Genomic DNA, 20,130 nt, shown 5'->3' on the forward strand with positions numbered 1-20,130 from the left:
ATGTGCCACTAGACAAAGTTTTCTTTCTTTCTTTTTTTTTCAGTCTCTGTAAAGACTGTCAAAAATTGCCAATGCCAACTATATTGCAGGTCATCACGGCAGGGTATTGGGAAAAATTTTCAATTAGCAATAATCACGCCTCAGATAGACCTCATTGGCTAAGATACTGCCACTGCGCAAAGCTAGTTTTCTAATTTTTGTAGAGATGGGGTTTCACCATGTTGCCCAGGCTGGTCTCAAACTCCTGTGCTCAAGCAATCCACCGGCTTGGGCCTCCCAAAGTGCTGTGATTACAGGCTCACCCATGTCTGGCCTCTTGACTTAAGTTTAAACAAAACTCTGTCTCAAAAAATAAAAATAAAATAAAATAAAATTTTATAGAGCTCTCTCATTTTAGCTAACACTGCTTTATACTCTTTTTTTTTTTGAAATGGAGTTTCACTCTCGTTGCCCAGGATGGAGTGCAATGGGACGATCTCGGCTCACTGCAGCCTTTGCCTCCCAGGTTCAAACGATTCTCATGCCTCAGCCTCCTGAGTAACTGGGACTATAGGCACCCGCAACCACGCCTGGCTAATTTTTGTATTTTTAGTAGAGATGTGGTTTTGCCATGTTGGCCAGGCTTGTCTTGAACTCCTGGGGTCAAGCAATCCGCCATAGCTCCCAAAGTGCTGGAATTACAGGCCTGAACCACTGTACCCGGCCAATATCTTTTTTTTTTTTTTTTTGAGACAGAGTCTCGCTTTGTCGTCCAGGCTAGAGTGCAGTGACGCGATCTCGGCTCACTGCAGCCTCCGCCTCCCGGGTCCACGCCATTCTCCTGCCTCAGCCTCCTGAGTAGCTGGGACTACAGGCGCCTGCCACCACGCCCGGCTAATTTTTTGTATTTTTTTTTTTTAGTAGAGACGGGGTTTCACTGTGTTCGCCAGGATGGTCTCGATCTCCTGACCTTGTGATCCACCTGCCTCGGCCTCCCAAAGTGCTAGGATTACAGGAGTAAGCCACGGCGCCCAGCCTTTTTTTTTTTTTTTTTTTTGAGACCAAGTCTTGCTCTGTCACCCAGGCTGGAGTGCAGTGACACAATCTTGGCTCACTGCAAGCTCCACCTCCCACGTTCAAGGGATTCTCCTGCCTCAGCCTCCCGAGTAGCTGGGATTACAGTCGCCCACCACCACGCCTGGCTAATTTTTACATTTTTAGTAGAGATGGGGTTTCACGATGTTGGCTAGGCTGGTCTTGAACTCCTGACCTTAGATGATCCACCCACTTCGGCCTTCCAAAGTGCTGGGATTACAGGCTTGAGCCACCAAGCCCGGCCCCAATATCATTTTTAAAAACTAATCCCCTGTTTGAGACATTGAAGTTGTTTCCAGTTTTTCAGTATCATTTATCAATTATTTTATTTATTTATTTATTTATTTTATTAATTTATTTTTTGGAGGTGGAGTTTTGGGGATGGAGTTTCACTCTTTCCCCCAGGCTGGAGTGAAGTGGCACGATCGCAGCTCATCGCAATCTCTGGAGCGGTGGCTTACGCCTATAGTCCCAGTACTCTGGGAGGCGAGGCGGGTGGATCACCTGAGGTCAGGAGTTCGAGACCAGCCTGGCCAACATGGTGAAACCCCGTCTCTACTAAAAATACAAAAAATTAGCTGGGCATGGTGGCAGGCGCCTGTAACCCCAGCTACTCGGGAGGCTGAGGCAGGAGAATCACTTGAACCCAGTGGGGTGGAAGTTGCAGTGAGCCGAGATTGCACCATTGCACTCCAGCCTGGGCAACAGATTGAGACTCCATCTCCAAAAAATAAATAAATAATATAAACAAACAGGCAAAAAAAAAAAAAAATTGATCACTGTCCAAATGCAGTGGGTCACACCTGTAATCCCAGCACTTTGGGAGGCCAAGGTGGGCGGATCACCTGAGGTCGGGAGTTTGCAAGCAGCCTGGCCAACATGGTAAAACCCCATCTCTTCTTAAAATACAAAACTTAGCCAGACGTGGTGGCGAATGCTTGTAATCCCAGCTGTTTGGAAGGCTGAGGCAGGAGATTCACTTGAACCCGGGAGGTGGAGGTTGCAGTGAGCCAAAATCATGCCACTGCACTCTAGCCTAAGGGACAGAGCAAGACTCTGTCTTGAAAAAAAAAAACAAAAAAAAAATCTTTGTCCACTCCACAAAGCTTTAAAACTGGGAGAGATAGCTGGGCACAGTGGCTCACGCCCATAATCCCAGCACTTTTGGGAGGCCAAGGCAGGTGGAAAACTTGAGGTCAGGCGTTCAAGACCAGCCTGACTAACATGGTGAACCCCCCCCCCCCCCGCCATACAAAAATTAGCTGGACGCACGTGGTGGCGCACACTTGTCATTGCAGCTATTCTGGTGGCTGAGTAGGAGAATCGCTTGATCCTGGGAGGCGGAGGTTGCAGTGAGCCCAGATGGCAACACTGCATTCCAGCCTGAGTGACAGAGTGAGACTCTGTTTCGAAAAAACAAGCAAAAAAAAGGCTGGGCGTGGTTCACGCCTCTAATCCCAGCACGTTGGGAGGCCGAGGCAGGAAGATCACGAGGTCAGGAGATGGAGACCATCCTGGCCAACATGGTGAAACCCCGTTTCTACTAAAAATACAAAAATTAGCTGGGTATGGTGGCGCATGCCTGTAATCCCGGCTACTCGGGAGGCTGAGGCATGAGAATTGCTTGAACCCAGGAGGCGGGGGATGCAGTGAGCCAAGATTGCGCCACTACACTCCAGCCTGGCTACAGAATGGAAAAAAAAAGAAAAGAAAAAAAAAAGAAGGAGAGATAAAGTCTAGATTATGACATCCATTCGTGGTTTTGAAATCAAGTAGTATTTGCTTCTAAGTATTATTGACTACTCATATTAAATATTAATAGTAAAAAAATTTACTGAGCAGATACCATGTGTAAAGCACTTTTGTAAGGGTTTCACATGAAGTAGCTCATTTGATAATTTTATTATCCCCATTTTAAAGATGTGGAAATTAAAGCACAGAAAGGTTAAGTAATTTGCCTAAGGTCACACAACTAGTTTTTGGTAGTGCCAAGATTCTGACGCTCTAGCTAGACACTCCAGAGGCTGTAATCCCAACTACTCAGGGGGCTGAGGCAGGAGGGTCCCTGGAGACCAGGATTTAGCTACCAGCAGCGAGACAGTGTCTCCAAAAGAAAAAAAAAAATTCTAATGCTAGGAGGTCTAGTTCTAGAGGGTATGCAAATAACCATTACACTATTATTAATAATATAAGGTATGCCAAGGTGGGATAATACTATCCATTCACTCAACAATATTTATTAACCATGTACTATGCAATTAGCTTATGCCACAAGAACATATAAGTAAACAAAACAGACATGGCCCCTGCCCTTCAGAACAGAATCAAATATTAAATGGATAATTACTCAATTAATTATTTCTAATCAATTGTGAGTGCTACTAAAAATAAGTAAGAAGGTGCTACGAGACCTATATAATAGAGACTTCAAGCCCCTTCAGAAGATATTGTGAAAATAAGCGACTTTATTTTTAAAAACATCTTCCAGCTTGGGCAACATCTCTTAAAAAAAATTTTTTTTTTGAGACAGAGTATCGCTCTGTCAGCAGGCTGGAATGCAGCGGCAGGATCTCAGCTCACTGTAACTTCTGCCTCCCAGCTTCAAGCGATTCTCCTGCCTCAGCCTCCCAGGTAGCTGGGACTACAGGCTTGTGCCACCATGCTCAGCTAATTTCTGTATTTTTAGTAGAGACGGGGTTTCACCATGTTGGCCAAGCTGATCTCAAACTCCTGACCTCGTGATCTGCCCACCTCCGCCTCCCAAAGTGCTGGGATTACAGGCTTGAGCCGCTGCACCTGGCCAAAAAAAATTTTTTTTAGTGAAAAATAGTGGGGCATGGTAGTGGGTGCCTGTAGTCGCAGCCACTCAGGAGGCTAAGGCAGGAGAATCCCTTGACCCCCGGAGTTCCTGGCAGTATGCTGTGATTGTGCCTGTGAGCTCCACTGCACTCCAGCCTGGACAACATAGTGAGACCTCATTTCTGAAAAAAGAAACAAATAAACTTCCAATTTCTTTCTTGTTTCTTCAATTTCTCTTTACCCTTTCTACTTAATGTTTTTCTCCTACTTTTCCTTTGTCTTCTTTGTTCCTGTTCTAATTTTCATCTCGGCAGTGACCTAAATCTGGCTTCTTGTAGGTTAAGCCTTCTTTAACGTATTTGCCATCTGTTCTCATTCTGGCTCTGAAGCACAAGATTTTATCCTCTGGTAATTTTTCATTAAGCTAATCTTTGTACAACTTACAAAATGCTTTTTTAGTTGACAAATGTCACATTTCATTGTCAGTGCTTATTTCACTATTATGGTACAAACTGAGCTTTTGAGCAAATCTAAATGGTATAAAAATACTATGTGAACTATCTGGCCCACATCTTTTCAAATATAAAATTTATCCAGGGGCTTTCTTTTTTTTTTTTTTTGAGAGGGAGTCTCCCTCTGTAGCCCAGGCTGGAGTGCAGATGTGCAATCTGGGTTCACTGCAGCCTACCTCTCCCAGGTTCAAGCGATTATCCTGCCTCAGCCTCCAGATAGCTGGAAATACAGGAGCATGCCACCACGCTCAGCTATTTTTTGTATTTTTAGTAAAGACGAGATTTCGCCATGTTGTCCCGGCTGGTCTCGAACTCCTGACCTCAAGTGATCCACCTGCCTCTGACTCCCAAAGTGTTGGGATTACAGGAGTGAGCCACCACACCTGGATTGTTTGGTTTTTTTTTTTTTTTTTTTTTTTTTTTTTTTTTTTTTTTTTTGAGACGGAGTCTCGCTCTGTCGCCCAGGCTGGAGTGCAGTGGCCGGATCTCAGCTCACTGCAAGCTCCGCCTCCCGGGTTCACGCCATTCTCCTGCCTCAGCCTCCCGAGTAGCTGGGACTACAGGCGCCCACAACCGCGCCCGGCTAATTTTTTGTATTTTTAGTAGAGACGGGGTTTCACCGTGGTCTCGATCTCCTGACCTTGTGATCCGCCCGCCTCGGCCTCCCAAAGTGCTGGGATTACAGGCGTGAGCCACCGCGCCCGGCTTGTTTGGTTTTTGTTTTGTCTTTGAGACAGAGTCTCTCTCTGTCGCCAGGCTGGAGTGCAGTGGTGCCATCTCCACACACTGCAATCTCCGACTCCCTGGTGCAAGCTCATCTCCTGCCTCAGCCTCTGGAGTAGCTGGGATTATAGGCAGGCGCCACCAAGCCCAGCTAATTTTTGTATTTTTAGTAGAGACAGGGTTTCACCATGTTGGCCAGGATGGTCTTGATCTCCTGACATCGTGATCTGCCCTCCTTGGCTTCCCAAAGTGCTGGGATTACAGGAGTGAGCCACCACGCCTGGCCTTTTTTGTTTTGTTTTGTTTTGTGTTGTTTTGTTTTTAAACAGTGTCTTGCTTTTTTGCCCAGGCTGGATTGCAGTGGCGCCATCTCGGCTCACGGCAACCTCCACCTTCTGGATCCACTCGATCTTCCCATCTCACCCTCCCGGGTAGCTGGGATTACAAGCATGCGCCACCACGTCAGGCTAAATTTTTGTATTTTCAGTAAGACAGGTTCTGCCATGTTGGCCAGGCTGGTCTTGAATTCCTGGCTTCAAGTCATTGATCGCCTTGACCTCCCAAAGTGCTGGGATTACAGACACGAGCCACCACGCCTGGCCCCAGGGGGCCTTTTTATTTTAACTTTTATTTATTTATTTATTTTTTGAGCTGGAGTCTCTCTTCATTGCCCAGGCTGGAGTGCAGTGGCAAGATCTCGATTCACTGCAACCTCTGCCTCCAGGGTTCAAGCGATTATTCTGCTTCAGCCTCCCGGGTGGCTGGGACTACGGGCACAAGCCACCACACCCAGCTAATTTTTGTATTTTTAGTAGAACTGGGGTTTTGCCATGTTGTCCAGGCTGGTCTGGAACTCCTAATCTCAAGTGATCCTCTGGCCTTGGCCTCCTAAGGTGCTGGGATTATAGGCATGAGCCACCACACCTGGCCCCAGGGGTCTTTTGTTGTTGTTGTTGTTTTGTTGTTGTTGTTGTTGTTGTTGTTGAGACAGAGTCTCACTCTGTCGCCAGGCTGGAGTGCAGTGGTGCAATCTCAGCTCACTGCAACCTCCCCCTCCTGGGTTCTAGTGATTCTCTGCCTCAGCCTCCAGAGTAGCTGGGTCTACAGGCATGCACCACCATGCTCAGCTAATTTTTTTTTTTTTTTTTTTTTTTTTTTTTAGAGATAGGGTTTCACCATGTTGGCCAGCATGGTCTCCATCCCTTGATCCTCATGATCCACCCTCCTTGACCTCCCAACCCAGGGGCCTTTTTAAACACAACTTTGGAGACTTCTCTTAATGTCCAAGGAACTTTTCCAATAGAATCACTCCTACCTTCTATTACTACCTAGCCCACAACTTCACCCCCATAATACTGCTTTCTTGTCATCTCAATTTATGTTCAGGTATCTAAAGCCTCAGAGCATACTCCTCTGCTCACTTCCTCATTGTCTGAAGAACCTTGACTACCATTCTCTTCTGGGGAGTGGTAAAAATACCATAGTAGGGGTCAAAGAATGGTAAATTTTGGGAATGTGAATAAATGCTGAATTAAGCACAATCATATCACAAAGAAAGGTAAATCACATAGTAGCACTCATTTGAACAAGTCCCATCTCTTCTACCTGAGTCCTTAAAAAGAGAAGAAAGCTTTATTAAGCTCATGTGAGGAAAGCTTTATAATAATGAAATAGAATGTTAGTTTGCAAATTTTTTTTAATTTTTATTTATTTATTTATTTTTGAGACAGTCTCGCTCTGTTACCCAGGCTGGAGTGCAGTGGCGTGATCTCGGCTCACTGCAACCTCCACCACCTGCATTCAAGCAATTCTCCTGCCTCTGCCTCCAGAGTAGATAGGATCACAGGCATGCACCACCACACCCGGCTAATTTTTTGTTTTCTTTTGTTTTGTTTTTGAGATGGAGTCTCGCTCTGTAACCCAGGCTGAAGTGCTATTGCACGATCTCAGCTCACTGCAAGCTCTGCCTCCCGGATTCACGCCATTCTCCTGCCTCAGCCTCCCGAGTAGCTGGGACTACAGGTGCCTGCCACCACACCCAGATAATTTTTTGTATTTTTTAGTAGAGATGGGGTTTCACTGTGTTAGCCAGTCTGGTCTTGAACTCCTGACCTCAGGTGATCCGCCAGCCTCGGCCTCCCAAAGTGCTGGGAATACAGGTGTGAGCCACTGTGCCTGGCCACTAGCTACATTTTAAGGGCTCGATAAACACATGTGGCTAGCACATAAACACAAAATGGCTACCATTTTGACATCAAGTACTCATACATAAAACTATCTTCCTTCCTCTTACCTTTTATGCTGTTACTTTCTTAAATCTGTTTCAAAATATTTACACTTAAACAGACATATACTACAACCAAAATAGAAAACACTCAAAAATTTAATATTCTTTTTTTTTTTGAGATGAAGTTTTGCCCTTGTTGTCTAGGCTGGAGTGCAGTAGCACCATCTTGGCTCACTGCAACCTCCACCTCCCTGGTTCAAGTGATTCTCGTACCTCAGCCTCCCAAGCAGCTGGAACTACAGGCATGCACCACCACGCCCAGCTAATTTTTGTATTTTTAGTAGAGACGGGGTTTCACCATGTTGTCCAGGATGGTCTCAATCTCTTGACCTTGTGATCTACCCGCCTCAGCCTCCCAAAGTGCAGGGATTGCAGAAGTAAGCCACTGCACCTGGCCATGAATTCATATTTTTGTCTATGAAATAGATGTTTGAAAAAAAGATGTTCTTAATGTTAAGATGCAAATAAATGGATGCAGCTGATAGGAGTATAAGCTGGTAGATCCTTTCAGAAAGTTAGTCAGACAGTTGGCAAATAAGTACCAAAGATCGTAAAAATGCAAGTTCTCTTTGACTCAGCAATTCCACTTCTAGTAATGCTTCTTAGAAAAATAATTACGGATGTAAGTAAAGATTTTAATATGATGTGGTTATAATGGCAAAAAATAATCTAAATGCTCATCAGTAGGGCATTGGTTAAATTATATGTTTATAGAATAGAATATTAAACAGCCATTAAAATTATGCAATAAAAAACAATGATATTTTAATTTTTTTATTTTATTTATTTATTTATTTATTTATTTTTTTTTTTTTTTTTTTTTTGAGACGGAGTCTTGCTCTGTCACCCAAGCTGGAGTGCAGTGGCTGGATCTCAGCTCACTGCAAGCTCCACCTCCCGGGTTCACGCCATTCTCCTGCCTCAGCCTCCCGAGTAGCTGGGACTACAGGCGTCCACCACCTCGCCCGGCTAGTTTTTTGTATTTTTTTTAGTAGAGACGGGGTTTCACCATGTTAGCCAGGATGGTCTCGATCTCCTGACCTTGTGATCCGCCCGTCTCGGCCTCCCAAAGTGCTGGGATTACAGGCTTGAGCCACCGCGCCCGGCCCAACAATGATATTTTTAAAATGTCAATTGTTTATGGTATATTGGTTATTGAAAACTAAAGACATTTTAAAAATAAACGATCTGGAGTAATGGAACCCTTGTAAACAAAAAGTAGAATGGTGGTTACCAGGGTCGGGAGGGAGGGAGAAATAGACTTATTATTTAATTTGCGTAAAGTTTCAGTTTTGCAAGATGAAAAAGTTCTGGAGATTGGTTGCACAACAGTGAAAATATATGTAAGACTACTGAAATGTACACTTAAAAATAAGTAAGATAGCATATTTTATATTATGTGTACTTTACCACAGTTATGAAATTTTTTTTCTCTTTTCTTATTTTTTTGAGACAAGGTCTCTGTCACCCAGGCTGGAATGCAGTGATTTTATCTTGACTCACTGCAGCCTCAACCTCCTCAGCTCAAGCAATTCTCCCACTTCAGCATCCCAAGCAGCTGGGATTACAGGTAGGCACCACCATGCCTGGCTAATTTTTGTATTTTAAGTAGAAACAGAGTTTTTCTATGTTGTCCAGGCTGATCTCGAAACCCTGGGCTCAAGCGATCCACCCACCTCAGCCTCCCAAAGTGTTAGGATTATAGGCATGACCCACCGCACCTGGCCTAATTATGATAAACTTAAAATAAATTTTTAAAAATAAAATAAATAATCTCATTTTTATTGCAAATATTATGTATGCTTATATGCATATATATACCAAAATGGTAGTTATATATGTATAGTAGGATTACAAATACATTTCATTTTTTTCTTTTTACTTTTCTGTTTGTTTGTATCTACTGTGAACATGTATTACTTTTATAGTCAAAATGTTATAAAATAATATACCCAAGTCTTTTTTGATGACTGAAATTTCTTTTTTTTTTTTTTTTGAGACAGAGTTTTGCTCTTTCCTCCAGGCTGGAGTGCAGTGGTACAATCTCGGCTCACTGCAAGCTCTGCCCCCTGGGTTCACGCCATTCTCCTGCCTCAGCCTCCCGTGTAGCTGGGACCACAGGCGCCGGCCACCATGCCCGGCTAATTTTTTTTGTATTTTTAGTAGAGACGGGGTTTCACCGTGTTAGCCAGGATGGTCTTGATCTCCTGACCTCATGATCCGCCCGTCTCGGGCTCCCGAAGTGTTGGGATTACAGGCGTGAGCCACCGCGCCCAGCCAGCTAATTGTTTTTATATTTTTAGTAGAGACAGGGTTTCACCATGTTGGCCAGGCTGGTTTCGAACTCCTGACCTTAGGTGATCCACTCGCCTTGGCCTCCCAAAGTGTTGGGATTATAGTCATGAGCCACCACGCCTGGCCGATGACTGAAATTTCTTTTTTCTTTTTTTTTTTTCGTGGTGGAGTTTTGTTCTTGTTGCCCAGGCTGGAGTGCAATGGCACAGTCTCGGCTCGCTGCAGCCTTCACCTCCCGGGTTCAAGTGATTCCCACTGCCTCAGCCTCATTAGTAGCTGGAATTACAAGCGCCTGCCACCACGCCCAGCTAATTTTTGTCTTTTTAGTAGAGACGGGGTTTCACCATGTTGGTCAGGCTGGCCTCGAACTCCTGACCTCAGGTAATCCTCCCACCTCGGCCTCCCGAAGTGCTGGGATTACAGGTATGAGCCACTGTGCCCGGCCTGAAATTTCTTTAACATAGAACAAGGCCTTACCATCTACATTGAGAAGTACATTAAGTCTAGTGGAAAAAATACATAAATTCACTCCAAGATGTAATCAGAATGTTAAGGGAAACTGGTTGCCTGAAAGAGGTAGGAGGAGATGTTTTAAAAATTAACAAAAGTCAGCCAGGCACGGTGGCTCACGCCTGTAATTCCAGGACTTTGGGATACTGAGGCGGATGGATCACATGAGGTCAGGAGGCTGAGATCAGCCTGGCCAACAAAGTGAAACCTCCTCTATACTAAAAATACAAAAAATTAGCTGGGCGTGGTGGCGGGCGCCTATAATCCCAGCTACTAGTGAGACTGAGGCAGGAGAATCACTTGAACCCGGGAGGCAGAGGTTGCAATGAGCTGAGATTGCGCCATTGCACTCCAGACTGGGCAACAAGAGCGAAACTCTGTCTCAAAAAAAAAAAAAAGAAATTAACAGAAGTCAGAGGTTCGGAAAAGAGAACAGAATTATCAAACACGAACTTGGCTTACTTCAAAGTTAATTTTGGCCTGCACTGTCTCTGGCTAGAGCATCTTAAAAAAGGACAGAAAATCCCAGATTTATGAAGAAATAGCTTGGGAAAGAAGCAACCTTAAGTGCATAAAAGCCCAGCTTTTAAATTTTATAAATCTGTCACTTAAACCCGGGAAAATATTATATTGGATTTTCCTGTCTTCACTGGGAAATGTATGTGTCCTGGATACTTTTTCTACTTTCTAATTGTCTCCCCAGCTTTATTTTATTTTATTATTTCATGGGATTTAGAGGAAGTCACATGGGGCCCATTAACCATGTGTTCATCCTCCTGGAAATCCCTGAACTTCATGCCAATAACCAGCTTTCTCAGTGCACACATTCAGTGCATTAAAGAGAGGATTTAGGCCAGTCATGGTGGCTCACGCCTGTAATCCCATCTCTTTGGGAGGCCAAGGCGGGTGGATCACCTGAGGTTGGGAGTTCGAGACCAGCCTGACCAACATGGAGAAACTTTGTCTCTAGTAAAAATACAAAATTAGCTGGGCATGGTGGCGCACGCCTGTATTCCCAGCTACTCGGGAAACTGAGGCAGGAGAATCGCTTGAACCTGGGAGGCAGAGGTTGCAGTTAGCCAAGATCACACCATTGCTCTCCTGCCTGGGCAACGAGAGCAAAAGTTCATCTCAAAATAAATAAATAAAGAGGGGATTTTATGTAACAATTGAGACCATGTTCCACTTAATATATAATATGAACGTAGTGACCAGCCATGCAGAATTTTTAAGAACATTTAATTTTCTTATATGAAATCCTATTGCTTCATAATTACATCCCAAAGTTTGGTTTGGAAACTGTGGTCATGGTGAAATGGAAGATATACATTCTCTTACTTGAAAGCGCTGGCACATGTGGACTGAATAGGCATTTTAATCCCACCAACTATGCAGTGTTTGTTCTCTTCAAAGGGATCTCAGGGCTCCAGAACAACTCCTACTGTTGTTGCCCTTCAGATAAAGTCCAGGTGCGGTGGCTCATTCCTGTAATCCCAGCACTTTGGGAGGCCGAGGCAGGCGGATCACCTGAGGTCAGGAGTTCAAGACCAGCCTCAACATGGAGAAACTCCGTCTCCACTAAAAACACAAAGTTAGCCAGGCGTGGTGGTGCATGCCTGTAATCCCAGCCACTTGGGAGGCTGAGGCAGGAGAATTGTTTGAACCTGGGAGGCAGAGGTTACCATGAGCCGAGACCGTGCCATTGCACTCCAGCCTGGGCGACAAGAGTGACACTCTGTCTCAAAAAATTAATTAATTAATTAATTAATTAAAGATTTAAACATCATCCTCTGAATACTAACAAATTTCTTTTTTTTTTTTTTTTTTTTTTTTTTTTTGAGACGGAGTCTCGCTGTGTCTCCCAGGCTGGAGTGCAGTGGCGTGATCTCGGCTCACTGCAAGCTCCGCCTCCCGGGTTCACGCCATTCTCCCACCTCAGCCTCCCAAGTAGCTGAGACTACAGGCGCCCGCCACCACGCCCGGCTAGTTTTTTGTATTTTTAGTAGAGACGGGGTTTTACCATGTTAGCCAGGATAGTCTCGATCTCCTGACCTCGTGATCCACCCGCCTCGGCCTCCCAAAGTGCTGGGATTACAGGCTTGAGCCACCGCGCCCGGCCACAAATTTCTTTTAATCTCAAATCCTGCAAATGTGTTTTCAGCTTTAGTTTTAGTTGAGAAGTGGATCTGTTAAGGAACCTTTAAGCTGATCTTTCTCCAAGTCAAACATGCATAGAGAAAAAGCACAGCTTTCACACTCTGATCTACAAAGAGTTAACATCTTAAAAGCTAAACAGAACTGGATTAGCTCCTCTTTCAACAAGCCAGAAGGACAAGCTGATTGTAACCTAGAATACTAAAGGACACCAGAACATTGGGAGAAAAGAATTAGCGACAGCTATCTGGAGCAAGCAAGAACTGTAAGTTTCTATCTGATGCATATTTACAGTTTCCTATGTCTTCCCTAGGGGTGTTTTTGAGAGAATGAAATAAGTTTATTCATTTTCTTTTCTTTTCTTCTTTTGAGACAGAGTCTCACTCTGTCACCCAGGCTGGAGTGCACTGGTACTATCTCTGCTCACTGCAACCTCCGCCTCCCAGGTTCAAGCGATTCTCCTGCCTCAGCCTCCCAAGTAGCTGGCAGTATAGGCACACGCCACCATGCCCAGCCAATTTTTGTATTTTTTAGTGGAGACGGGGTTTCACCATGTTGGTCAGGCTGATCTCAAACTCCTGACCTCAGGTGATCTGCCCGCCTCAGCCTCCCAAAGTGCTGGGATTATTGGCATGAGCCACCGCACCTGGCCTGGTTTATTCATTTTCTATTGTACCCCAGTCTCCCAGGCATCCGGCACAACATTACCAAGTCATCTTTAATCCTGTCACTCTCTTAACTGTATCCCACATCCAAACAGTTGTCACATCTTTTGATTCTCCTTCCTCAGTGTCTTCGTGATCCGTCTTATTCTTCCATCTCCCTACCCTCATCCTTCCCTAGTTCAAGACCTCTTGCCTAAACTATAGCAATATCCTCTTAACACTGTCCTCTCCCCAGTTTCTAAATCACTAATAGTAGATGAATCTTCCTGAAGCTCTTCCATAGCTCTAATTCTATTGCTTTTTTTTTTTTTTTTTTTTTTCTGAGACGGAGTCCTGCTCTGTCGCCCAGGCTGGAGTGCAGTGGCGCGATCTCGGCTCACTGCAAGCTCCGCCTCCAGGGTTTACGCCATTCTCCTGCCTCAGCCTCCCGAGTAGCTGGGACTACAGGCGCCCGCCACCTCGCCCGGCTAGTTTTTTGTACTTTTTAGTAGAGACGGGGTTTCACCGTGTTAGCCAGGATGGTCTCGATCTCCTGACCTCGTGATCCGCCCGTCTCGGCCTCCCAAAGTGCTGGGATTACAGGCTTGAGCCACCGCGCCTTGCCTCTATTGCTTTTATGCTCAGAAATGTATCTGCTATCTGCAGAATGAATAAAATTCCTTTTCAAATTAATTTTTAATTGACAATTTGAAATTGTATATATTTATTGTGTAAAATTTGTTGCTTTGAAATATATATATATTTCAAATATAAAATATATATAGTGGAAAACGACTACCTTGGGCTAATTTTTTTTTTTTTTTTTGAGACAGAGTCTTGCTCTGTCACGAGGCTGGAGTGCAGTGGCTCAATCTCGGCTCACTGCAACCTCCGCCTCCCGGGTTCAAGCAATTCTCCTGCCTCAGCCTCCCCAGTAGCTGGGACTATAGGCACGTGCCACCACGCCCCGCTAATTTTTGTATTTTTAGTAGGGATAGGGTTTCACCATGTTGGCCACGGCCAGGATGGTCTCAATCTCTTGATCTTGTGATCTTCCTGCCTCGGCCTCCCGAAGTGCTGGGATTATAGGCGTGAGACCCTGCACCTGCCCAATCTTGGGCTAATTAAAATATGTATTACCTCATATGCTCATCAATTTTTTGTGTTTGATGAGAACACTTAAAATCTACTCTTGGACCAGGCATGTTGGCTCACACCTGTAATCTCAGCATTTTGGGAGGCTGAGGCAGGTGGATCACCTGAGATCAGGAGTTCGAGACCAGTCTGGCCAACATGGCAAAACCCTGTCTCTACTAAGAGTACAAAAATTAGCTGGGCACGGTGGCTTGCGCCTGTAACTGCAGCTGCCTGGGGGACTGAGACACGAGAATCGCTTGAACCCTGGAGGCAGAGGTTGCAGTGAGATCAGAGCGTACCATTGCACTCCAGCCTGGGCGACAGAGTGAGACCCTGTCTCAAAATAATAATAATAATAATAATAATAATAATAATAAAGATTAAGGGGAACTGACTACAAAATTTTAAATGCTTGCCCAGTGATACAGAGTGTAAAAAATAAAAAAAAGAAGTCCGGGCGGGGTGACTCACGCCTGTAATCCCAGCACGTTGGGAGACTGAGGCTGGTGGATCACAAGGTCAGGAGTTTGAGACCAGCCTGGTCAACATGGTGAAATACCGTCTCTACTAAAAAATACAAAAAATTAGCCAGGCATGGTGGCAGGCACCTGTAATCCCAGCTACTCTGGAGGCTGAGGCAGGAGAATTGTTTGAACCCGGGAAGTGGAGGTTGCAGTGAACCGAGATTGCACCATTGCACTCCAGCCCAGGCAACAATGCCATACTTTGTCTCAAAAAAAGAGAAAAAGAAAATTTTAATTGCTGATGTCATCAAGCTGGCTTTATACATCTATCCATCTATCACTAGTAAAGGGTTCTTAATCCTCACTAACCTACCCTTGTCCAAGTGCACTGCGATTCTGAATATCACTGAAAGGAATTTTTTTTTTTTTTTTTGAGACGGAGTCTCGCTCTGTTACCAGGCTGGAGTGCAGTAGCATGATCTCGGCTCATTGCAACACTGCAATCTCCGCCTCCCGGGTTCAAGCGATTCCCCCGCCTCAGCCTCCTGAGTACCTGGGACTACAGGCACGCACTACCATGCGCGACTAGTTTTTTTGTATTTTAGTAGAGACGGGGTTTCACTGTGTTGGCAGGGATGGTCTCGATCTCCTGATATCATGATCAGCCCACCTCGGCCTCCCATAGTGCTGGGATAACAGGCGTGAGCCACCATACTGGTTGGAAATTTCTTTAGTCTTTCATCCTGTTGAGTTCAAAACAATTGATAAACCCTTTTAGAATCTACATTCCACTTTTTTTTCCTGAGAAATTAAATCTGGCCACTTTATTGGATTTTGGATGTTTCTTCAACACGCCTTCACTGACAGTCTCAACTAGCTTTTCTTCTCTGGCATTCCAATAAACTCCATTTCATTCTTAGAGCTTCTCTGACTTCAGTTTTAATGGTACTTTTCAATTGTTCCACAGTGCTGCATAGCTTTGGTGGTGTGTCAGTGTACTCTGGGCCCAGTTATTAAAGAACAACAGCATCCCTTCTACTACAGCTCCATTTTTGCAAATGGCTTCAGGTCCAGGGGACCAAGCTTATGATGCAGTCACCTTTCCTTTTCCTTCACATTACATTTCTACAGTAATGTAATGTGTACAGGAAACTAGGAAGTTGGGTGACTAAGTAAACCTGTATATGCTACTTCATTTATTTTATTTATTATTATTATTATTATTATTTTTTTTTTTTTTTTTGAGACGGAGTCTCGCTCTGTCACCCAGGCTGGAGTGCAGTGGCCGGATCTCAGCTCACTGCAAGCTCCGCCTCCCGGGTTTACGCCATTCTCCGGCCTCAGCCTCCCGAGTAGCTGGGACTACAGGCGCCCGCCACCTCGCCCGGCTAGTTTTTTGTATTTCTTAATAGAGACGGGGTTTCACCGTGTTAGCCAGGATGGTCTTGATCTCCTGACCTCGTGATCCGCCCGTCTCGGCCTCCCAAAGTGCTGGGATTACAGGCTTGAGCCACCGCGCCCGGCCTATTATTATTTTTTGAGACATTTTGTGAGACATATTATTTTGTGAGACACTGTCTCACACTGTCACCCAGGCTGGAGTGCAATGGTGTAATCTTGGCTCACTGCAATCTCCACCTTCTGTGCTCCAGCGATTCTCCTGCCTCAGCCTCCCGAGCAGCTGGGACTACAGGCATGTGCCACCACACTCATTTAATTTTTGTATTTTTAGTAGAGATGAGGTTTCACCATGTTAGCCAGGCTGGTCTCAAACTCCTGACCTTGTGATCTGCCCATTTCACCTTCCCAAAGTGCTGGGATTACGGGCATGAGCCACTGTGTCCAGTCCCTATGTATGGTACTTCAAATGGAGATTTACTTGTAAACTAAATGGAGATTTACTTTTTTTTTTTAGATACAGTCTTGCTCTGCTTTGCCCAGGCTGGAGTGCAGTGGCATGATCTTGGCTCACTGAATCTCTGCCTGCCGGGTTCAAGTGATTCTCCTGTCTCAGCCTTCAGGGTAGCCGGATTACAGGGGCCTGTTACCATGCCCAGCTAACTTTTGTCATGTGGCCAGGCTGGTCTCGAACTCCTGGCCGCAGGTGATCCACCCGCCTCAGCCTCCCAAAGTGTTGGGATTACAAACATGAGCCACCGTGCCTGGCCTGAGATTTACTTGTAATCCTAGGTCTAACATGTGAAAGTACACAAACTTTGGGGTGATTATTCAGATTTCTTAAAATAAGCATGCTATGAAATCTGTATAGATCTATTTAAGACTATGACATTGGAAAGATGCTCTCCATTTATTGTGATTTTTAAAAATGAAATGTTACAGAACAGAGTATGAATTATCCAATTCAAGTTAAATTGTCTGGAAAGCAGATCAATACAATGTTTATGTTTTCTCTAGGTGATAGAATTTCTCCATTATACTTTTTGCTTTTTTCTTTATATTTCTCTGTTTGTTCAAAATAAGCTTCTGAACACCCTTCTCCAGTTGACAAGTCAAGCTGGCTTCAACAAAAACAGAGAATTTGTTGTATAGGACACAAGACTCTACTATAGAACCTAAAGTTAGGAACAGAGCCAGATAGTGACATTTATGGAAATAGGGAAAGACTGGGAAACAATCAGACTGGTAAGAGAAATTACAATTCCTCTTTGGGAAAGGTGAGTTTCAGTTGTCTAGTATGTTTACTAGGGGAAACGTTTGAAAGGGGAAATATTTAAAAATCATTTGTACAAATCTGAAAGTCAAGGCTGGAGACCTAAATTGTTTTGTTTTGTTTTGTTTTTCAAGACGGGATCTCTCTCTTGTCACCCAGGCTGGAGTGCGGTGGCATGATCTCGGCTGACTGCAACCTCCGCCTCCCAGGTTCAAGCAATTCTCCTGCTTTAGACTCCTGAGTAACTGGGATTACAGGCACACGCCACCATTCCCAGCAAATTTTTGTATTTTTATTAGAGACGGGGTTTCATCATGTTGGCCAAGCTGGTCTCGAACTCCTGACCTCAGATGATTCGCCCGCCTCAGCCTCCCAAAGTGTTGGGAACACAGGCATGAGCCACTGCGCCCGGCTGAGACGTAAATTTTGGAGACAAACTCGGAAAAGACTGGAATCAAGAACAGAATGCTTTAAGAACTTTTTGACCCATTTCAGCCCCTCAGTGTCATTCTCTCTCTTGTTCGTTCATTCTTCTTTTCATACACTCAGTGTTTATTTATTGAGTACCTGCTGTGTGCCAATAACTGTTCAGTACTGCATCTATAGAGGTAAACAACATAAACCATTTTTCTGCCTTCAAAGTCATTATGTTTTAGTGAGGGGACAGACAATAAACTAGTATAAATAAATGAAGGTAGTTTCTGTGTATAGTAAATGTCACAAGGGAAATAAACAGCGTGAGGTGACAGAGTATAAGACTGGTAAGAGAAGGAGAAGTGCTCAGTTCAGCTACCAAAGTCAGAGAAAGGCCTCCTGGCAAATGAAAAGATGCTTGAGAGACCAAAGGATCAGATGGAGTCAGCCAAGTAAAGAGCAAGACGGAGGCCAGGTGCAGTGGCTGTAATCCCAGCACTTTGGGAGGCCAAGGCGGGCAGATCACAAGATCAGGAGATCAAGACCATCCTGGCTAACATGGTGAGACCCCGTCTCTACTAAAAACACAAAAAATTAGCCAGGCATGGTGACACGTGCCTGTAGTCCCAGCTACTTGGGAGGCTGAGGCAGGAGAATCACTTGAACCCGGGAGGTGGAGGTTGCAGTGAGCCGAGATTGTGCCACTGCACCCAGCCTGGGTGACAGAGTGAGACTCCATCTCAAAAAAAAAAAAAAAAAAGAGCAAGAAGGAGCTTGATGGTTGGGAGAGCAAAGAGAAGGCAAGTGGTGAGGAGTGTTGTGAGCTAGAGGAAGGAAGGTACAAGGTATGATTGGAGGAGTAAGAAGGGGATCAGATGAGGTTGGGCTTTACAGGCCCTGGAAAAAATAGTGTAAATTTTACTTTAAGTGTAATGAAAAGCCATTTGGAGTTTTGGCAAGGAAATGTTATGAACTGGGTTGTTTTATACAGGTCACTCTGGGTGTTTCAGGGAGACATAAGGAAGGATGGGAGAGAAAAATGGGGAGAGCATTAAAAATGTGGGTAGTTGAGAAAAGAGACACAGATCACTTGAATTTTAGTGGTGGAGACAGGCGGATATATGTTGTTCTTGTTGGTGTTTGTTTTTCAGACAGTTTCGCTCTTGTTGCCCAGGCTGGAGTGCAGTGGCACGATCTCAGCTCACTGCAACCTCCGCCTTCCAGGTTCAAGCAATTCTTCTGCCTCAGCCTCCTGAGTAGCTGGGATTACAGGCAACCGCCACCATGCCCGGCTAATTTTTTGTATTTTTAGTGGAGACAGGGTTTCACCACGTTGGCTAGGCTGGTCTTGAACTCCTGACCTCAGGTGATCTGCCTGCCTTGACCTCCCAAAGTGCTGGGGTTACAGACATGAACCACTGTGCCTGGCTGATACATGTTTTAAAGGAAGAACCTGGAGAACATGCTAATGGATGAGGGAAAGGGAGGAATCAAGGCTGCAGGATTGGTAGGATGGTAGTGGCATTTATGGAGCTAGGGAAAGACTGGGAAAAGATGAGACTGGTAAGATAAATCAAAATTCCTGTTTGGGAAAAGTGAATTTGAGATATCTAGTAGCCATGCCAAGAGAAATGTTTAAAAAAATAGGAAATTGGGCTGGTCGCGTTCTGACTCCTGTAATCCCAGCATTTTGGGAGGGTGAGGCAGGCAGATCACCTGAGGCCAGGAGTTCAAGACCAGCCTGGGCAACACAGTGAAACCCCATCTCTACTAAAATTACAAATATTAGTCAGGCATGGTGGCACATGCCTGTAATCTCAGCTACTTGGGAGGCTGAGACAGGAGAATTGCTTGAACCCAGCAGGTGGAGGTTGTGGTGAGCTGAGATTGCACCACTGCACTGCAGCCTGGGTGACAGAGCAAAAAAAAAAAGAAAACAAAATTGTACAAATCTGAAGCTGGAGACAAAAATTTTGGAGGCAAAAGCATATACATACATAGTATTTAAAGTCAGGAGACTAGGCCTGGCATGGTGGCTCATGCCTTTAATCTTAGCACTTTGGGAGGCAGAGGCTGGAAGGTCACTTAAGCCCAGGTGGAGGCTGTAGTGAAACGTGGTTGTGCCATTGTACTGCAGCCTGGGGAACAGAATAAGACCCTGCTGAAAGAAAAAATGGAAAAGAGAGAGAGAAAGGAAGGAAGGAAGGAAGGGAGGGAGGGAGGGAGGGAGGGAGGGAAGGAAGGAAGGAAGGAAGGAAGGAAGGAAGGAAGGAAGGAAGGAAGGAAGGAAGGAAGGAAGGAAGGAAGGAAGGAAGGAAGGAAGGCAGGCAGGCAGGCAGGCAGGCAGGCAATGAAGGAAGGAAAGAAAAGAAAGAGAAAAGAAAAAGAAGAAAAGAAAGAGAAAGAAGAAAAAAGGAAGAGAAAGAGGCCAGGCACTGTGGCTCAT

General features: G+C 44.9%; 2 protein-coding genes and 1 non-coding gene across 4 annotated transcripts in view; 1 reads left to right on the forward strand and 2 right to left on the reverse strand.

Annotated features, from left to right (window-relative positions):
• HNRNPC (heterogeneous nuclear ribonucleoprotein C) overlaps positions 1–20,130 on the reverse strand; it is a 107,646-nt gene that overhangs the window by 64,679 nt on the left and 22,837 nt on the right. The window lies entirely within an intron of this gene.
• LOC123575060 (U4 spliceosomal RNA) lies at positions 44–184 on the reverse strand. Its single transcript, XR_006700223.1, has one exon. It is a non-coding gene; the product is annotated as a U4 spliceosomal RNA (small nuclear RNA).
• The window catches only part of RPGRIP1 (RPGR interacting protein 1), a 77,697-nt gene continuing 70,116 nt past the window's right edge, over positions 12,550–20,130 (forward strand). Inside the window, exon 1 of the mRNA XM_065547456.1 lies at positions 12,550–12,619. The gene's annotated coding sequence lies outside the window, so the exon portion shown is untranslated. The remainder of the gene's footprint in view (positions 12,620–20,130) is intronic.

The sequence above is a fragment of the Macaca fascicularis genome, chromosome 7 (genome assembly GCF_037993035.2).
Source record: "Macaca fascicularis isolate 582-1 chromosome 7, T2T-MFA8v1.1".
Classification (NCBI taxonomy): Eukaryota; Metazoa; Chordata; class Mammalia; order Primates; family Cercopithecidae; genus Macaca; species Macaca fascicularis.